Consider the following 5,993-nt stretch of genomic DNA (forward strand, 5'->3'; position numbering starts at 1 on the left):
CTTTTGTACCAAGTTAAAAAACAAACAAACAAATAAATAAAACTTATGAAAATTAAACTTTTCTACCAAGTTAAAAAACAAACAAACAAATAAAAGCTAGGTGGTGGTGATACATGTTTTCAATTCTAGCACTTGTGGGTAGAGTCATGCAGCTCTCTGAGTTCCAGGTCAGCCTGGTTCCACACAGTGGGTTCTAGAACAGCCGCGGTCACACAGAGAAACCTGTATCTAAAAACAAAAACAAGGGCTGGAGAGACGGCTCAGCGGTTAAGAGCACTGACTGTTCTTCCAGAGGTCTTGAGTTCAAATCCCAGCAACCACATGGTGGCTCACAACCATCTGTAATGAGATCTGATGCCCTCTTCTGGGGTGTCTGAGGACAGCTACAGTGTACTTACATGCAATAAATAAATCTTTGGGCCTGAACAAGCAGGGTGAGAGCAAGAAGGGAAAAAACAAACAAGCCTCAAATCAAGAAGTATGTACTTGAATGCTCATGGCAACATTTTAAGTGGTCCTGAATAGAAAGCAAAGCCAATGGGGAACACCATGTGGGACCGGGTGGAGGGAGCATCTGTCACAAGAAGAAATGAGGAGTGAGGCCACAGTACAGAGGTGGACCTGGAGAACACTTTAAATAGCATCAGGCTTGACGACTCACGCTTGCAATCTCAGCAACAGCGAGGCTGAGGGAGGTCAAAGTGTGCTATGGAACAGTTTGAAAGCTAATGAGACTGTCTGGAGGGGAGGAGGGGGGGAAGGGATAAGGGAGAGGGGGCAGGGGGTGGGGAAGAAGAGGAAGAAGAAAAGGAAAAGGCTAAATTGAAGAAGTTGGTTATTAAAAAGCCTTCTCCTTATCAATATTTTGGTTGATTTATTTATTTTTGTTGGTGGTTGAGGGTCTTTTGTTTGGCTGGTTTTTGTTTTTTAGACAGGGACTCTCTATGTAGCCCTGGCTGTCCTGGTGGTTGCTATGAGTCTAGGCGGTCTCAAACACAGAGATCCTCCTACCTCTGCCTCTCTAGTACTGGAATTAAAGGCATGCATCAACGCACTCAACTTGGCTTTTTTAATCTTGAGATAGAATCTCATTGTATAGTTCAGGCTGGTTTCAGACTTTTACAGCAACCCTTCTGCCTCAGCTTCAGTGCTTGTATAAGAGACATGAGCCAGGAGGTAGTGGCTCACCCCTTTGATCTCTGCACTCAGAGGCAGTGACAGGCAGATCTCTGTGACCAGCTTGGTCTACAGAGCAAGTTCTGGAACAGCCAAGGCTACACAGAGAAACCTTGTCTCGAAAAGCAAAAAATACTCAAAAGGGCCTGGGGAGATGGCTCAGTGGTTAAGAGCACTGGCTGCTCTTCCAGGAGACCCAGGTTCAACTCCCAGCACCCACATGACAGCTCACAAGTGTCTATAACTCCAGTTTTTCATCACTACCATGTACATGCACATGAATACAAACCGCCAATGCAAATAAAAAAGGTATTAAAAGAGAGGCACAAACCAACACTCCTTGTTTTGTGTGTCATTGTTGTTTGTGTGTGCTCAGAAGACAAGACTGATGTCTTTCCTTAGACACTGTCCACCCCTTCCTTCTTTCCTTCCTTCCTCTCTTTTGGATTTATCACTGGCCTGGAACTTGCCAAGCAGGCCAGAATTGGGGCTAGTGCTCCCCAAAGACTTTCTACTCTCTGCCTTCCCAATACTCTTGTACATACCACACCCTGCCTTTATTTATTTACCTTTAAAGCATGGCTTTTTTTTGTTTGTTTGTTTCCTGGTTTTTCAAGACAGGGTTTCTCTGTGTAGCCCTGGCTGTCCTGGAACACACTCTGTAGACCAGGCTGGCCTCGAACTCAGAAATCTGCCTGCCTCTGCCTCCCAAGTGCTGGGATTAAAGGTGTGTGCTACCACTGCCAGGCACGGATCTTTATTTATTTATTGTTTATTGTTTTTTTGAGACAGGGTTTCTCTGTGTTGTCCTGGTTTTTCTGTAACTCACTCTGTGAACCAGGTTAATCTTGAACCTAGAAACCTGCCTCCCTTTGTCTCTTAAGTTCTGGGTAAAGTCATGTGCTGTCATGTCCTGACTTGTCTTCTCAGAGAGTATGTGGCTGAACCTGGAGGTAGTGAATTTGCCACAGTAGCTGCCGAGGGGGATCTGTGGTCTCCTGTCTCTTCTTTTCTTGGCTGGAATTACAGGTAAGCTTTGTTTCCCTGGTTTTTTTTTGTTTGTTTTAAATGTTGGTGCTAGGGCTCAAACTCAGGTCGTCATTCTCTGACAGAATTTCTTTAGTGAATTCTTTCCCAGACCCTAGAATGTTTCCATTGCTATGGATTGTCCAAAACAGACAAATCTATAGAGACAAAGATTAGCTTGGTAGATGACACATGCCCGAGGAAGGAAAGGAATGAGGACTGACTGCTCATTGGAAGGTTTTTTTTTCTTTTTCTTTCTGAAATTATAATATCACATCATTTCCCATTTCCCTTTCCTCCTCCAACCCCCCCCCCCTATACCCCTCCTTGCTCTCTTTCAAATTCATCTCTTGTTAACTTAGTTGTTGTTACATGCATATGTGTGTGTAGGCATATGTATTTCTGAATGTAACCAGTCTGGTCTGTGCAATCACTCCTGTGTGTGTTTTCAGGGCTGACCCCTGGGTATTGGATAACCATCTAGTGTGCTCTCCCCTGAAGAAGATGGCGCCTCCCACTCTCAGCCCTCCTTCGTTGCCTGTAGTTCTTTGTGTAGTGTTGAGGCCTCATGGGCTTTTTCCTTCCACTGCTGACTTTTTTTTTTTAATTGTTGTTGCTTTTTGAGACAGGGTTTCTCTGTGTAGCCCTGGCTGTCCTGGAACTCACTTTGTATACTAGACTGACCTTGAGCTCAGAGGTCCATCTGCCTCTGCCAGGGATAAAAGGCTGGCATTAAAGGCATGCATCACTACTGCCTGGCTTCCTGACCTTCTTAGCACAAAAACGCACCCCTCCCCCCACCTCTTACGGGGTTTGCCTGTAAGAGGCAAACTACTGCAGGCCACTTCTCTGCCTGTGCTTTCATTTCTTGTTGAAGGGAGACAGTGGTTGAGTGGGTTGTAAATGCTAACTCTTATGCAGACTAAAGGGACAACCCTATCCTGGCTCTCGGAGGCATGTTGTAGACTTCTCCCTTTGTCTGTGCCTGTCTCCCAGGTGGCTCAAGCCCAGCATTCTCCCACTGCCACCCAATGGACTCAGGTTAGGGGTGCATCCAACAAAATCACATACTTAAGTGGACAGCTCTGGCTATCCTGCTCGACCTCGTGCCAGGCTTGTCTGTCATATATTTTGTCTTCCCATACATTTCGTAGGTGTTTGTTTTCTTGATCTGCACACAGCACTGCACATTGCCAAGGTTGTCTTTGTATATATGTCTCATGTATCCCAGGATGGTCTTGAACTCCCAATCACCCTGTTTCTAACACCAAGTGTTAATATTACAGGCATGTGCCTTGAATGAAAACCTTCAAAACAAGTAAGATACAGGCTGGGAATGAGGGCAGGATAGATCGGAGATAGGAATTGGTGGGTTTTTTTGTTTTTTGTTTTGTTGTTTTTTGTTTTTTTGAGACAGGGTTTCTCTGTATATACCTGACTGTCTTAGAACTCACTCTGTAGACCAGGGTAGCCTCGAACTCAGAGATCTGCCTGCCTCTGCCTCCCAAGTGCTGGGATTAAAGGCATGGGCCACCACTGCTGGGCAGGAATTGTTTTCTGATGTTCTTTGAGTCTCACTGATTTAAAGTTAGTCACTAGAAGCCAGAGAACTGTGTGCCCTGTCCTTTGTTGTAGTAGCTCTTCAACCAGATGAGACTGAGCCGAGAAGCAATAGTACCTCAAGGGATCATGTTTTTAGGGATAAAGGCAGGGATTCCGTGTCCTTAGGAGACCTCTAAAAGGAGGTGTCTTCTATGTTGATATGAACACATGCCTCCCTGACAGAAAGGGAAAGGCAGAGAGACCAGCAAGAGTATTGAGCTGAGGGATTGTGGCCTATCTTGGCACCAAGCCACATCCACAGGATTTTGCAAAGTGATATTTGAGGGGAAAGAAACTTGACAGTGGCAACTGGAGTCCTTGGAGTAAGACTTATAGATATGGGACAGCTTAGAGACAGTTTTTGGTACAGAGAGGCAACTTTGCTACCGGGCTGTCTGACCTCTGATCTGGCCTGCCTGGCCTTGCTCTTAAGTGTTAGTTGGCTCTGGAGAACCACCCTAGGCGGTGACATGAAGGAAGCAGCTCATGGATTCACAGGAAGAGGTGGTCACTGTGAGCACTACCTGCATTTGGGGTAAATTACCAGAGGCATGTTCTCCGCCAAGCCCCAACTGAGAAAAAAAAGAGTATGAGCTGGGCAGGGGAGGGAACATTGTCTTTGTGCTCTTCCTGTCTGCAAACTGGAAAGAACAAGGGTGTCCATTGCGGTGTGTTAAAGGAGGACAGTGTCTGCATGAGGATAAGCTGTTTGTGGAATACAGCAGTCGCGGCCTGTACCACAGGCAGGGTCCTTTGTGGGCTTGGGATGTTTCTAGCGCTTTCAGAGAATAGCAGGCTGTGTTTACTGTACAGGGGAAGTCCCATCATAATCCTTCTACGGTGCCCTAGTTCCTTCCTTCCAAGGCCCTGCATGATCAGGTCTCTGTGAGCTCTTCTATCTTCATTTCAGCCTCTTTTTGAACTTTCAGCCTCAGGCCACATGCTCTACATCATGGTCATGCTCAACTGCGGTCAGCTCCTCCAGTCTGGTGTTTCTCTGGGCTCATCTGCTGGAATCTCTACCATGTCCTCCCTTCCTGACTATTCCTTTATAACCTTCAGAATTCCCCCACCCCCACCCCAACGTCCTTTCTAGATCTGCTGGATGTTCTCTTAGCAGTCCTTTCTAGATCTGCTGGGTGTTCTCTTAGCAGTTCTGGTTTCTCTCCCCACAAGGCTCTCATCATCCTCAATAAGTATTTGCTGAGCTCACAAATCAAAAGGGAACAGTTCTAAAAGAGGTCGATGGATGCATGGCCAATAATCTGTGCAGATACCTGATAATAGAGTACGTGATAAAATAGCCATGGATTACAGAGGAAGAAATGGGGGCTAACATGTCGGGCTTTGCCCGACAGTCACATCCCCACACATCTGTGTGTCTGACATGCCTGGCATTTCACAGTATCTGTTGGGTGTGTAGGCTCACATGAGGATGGAGCGCACCACACCTGTGAAAGTAATGGTTCTGGGAACTTGCACAAAGGGCTTGACCTAGTCCTTAATTCTTTGTAGACTAGTAAAGGGTTAAAGGAACAGATGTGTGCCAAGCGCTCAGTGACGTCTAATGCATAATACATGCTCAACAAGCATTTATTTCCATGTCTCCAGGTGAGGTGTGCAGGTCCAGGATAGGTTCTTGAGTTGTGATCAGCAGAGAAGAGCTATGTCTACTACGCCCAGAACCCCATCCTACAGGAAAGCAGCCCTGTCTCACTTGAGGACTCAATATCCCTGAGTACAGAGGCTGAGAGGTACTCAACTCAGCTCCAATAAGCACACTGGTTGAGTCACTGTGCTAGACAGTTTTAAAGTAGGAGGCAAGGATGGGCCGCAGGGCTTACCTAGGGAACTCTGATTTTTCCCTGGGGTTCCAGTCTTGTTCCTGTCAGTAACTAGGTCATCCTGATTGGGGGGTTGGGGGATAGTAGGAGGCTAAGGAAAGGGTCCTGCAGGGCAGTAGTGTGCAGAGATCAGCTAATCTCTCTCAGTATCCTTATTAGTTAACCTTTTTTTCCCCTGAGACCACAGGTTGCCTGGCACAGTATCTTACATTTTGCTTCCTCAGAACCTGGTGCATTGCCTAGACTGCAGGAACCCTTGCTGAAGAAGGAAGCAATTGGTTACACCTCAGTATTCATCAAGTACTGTCAGCCATTGTTAAGGATGGAGTGAATGTTAGCCTGTTT

The sequence above is a fragment of the Mastomys coucha genome, unplaced genomic scaffold (genome assembly GCF_008632895.1).
Source record: "Mastomys coucha isolate ucsf_1 unplaced genomic scaffold, UCSF_Mcou_1 pScaffold7, whole genome shotgun sequence".
Classification (NCBI taxonomy): Eukaryota; Metazoa; Chordata; class Mammalia; order Rodentia; family Muridae; genus Mastomys; species Mastomys coucha.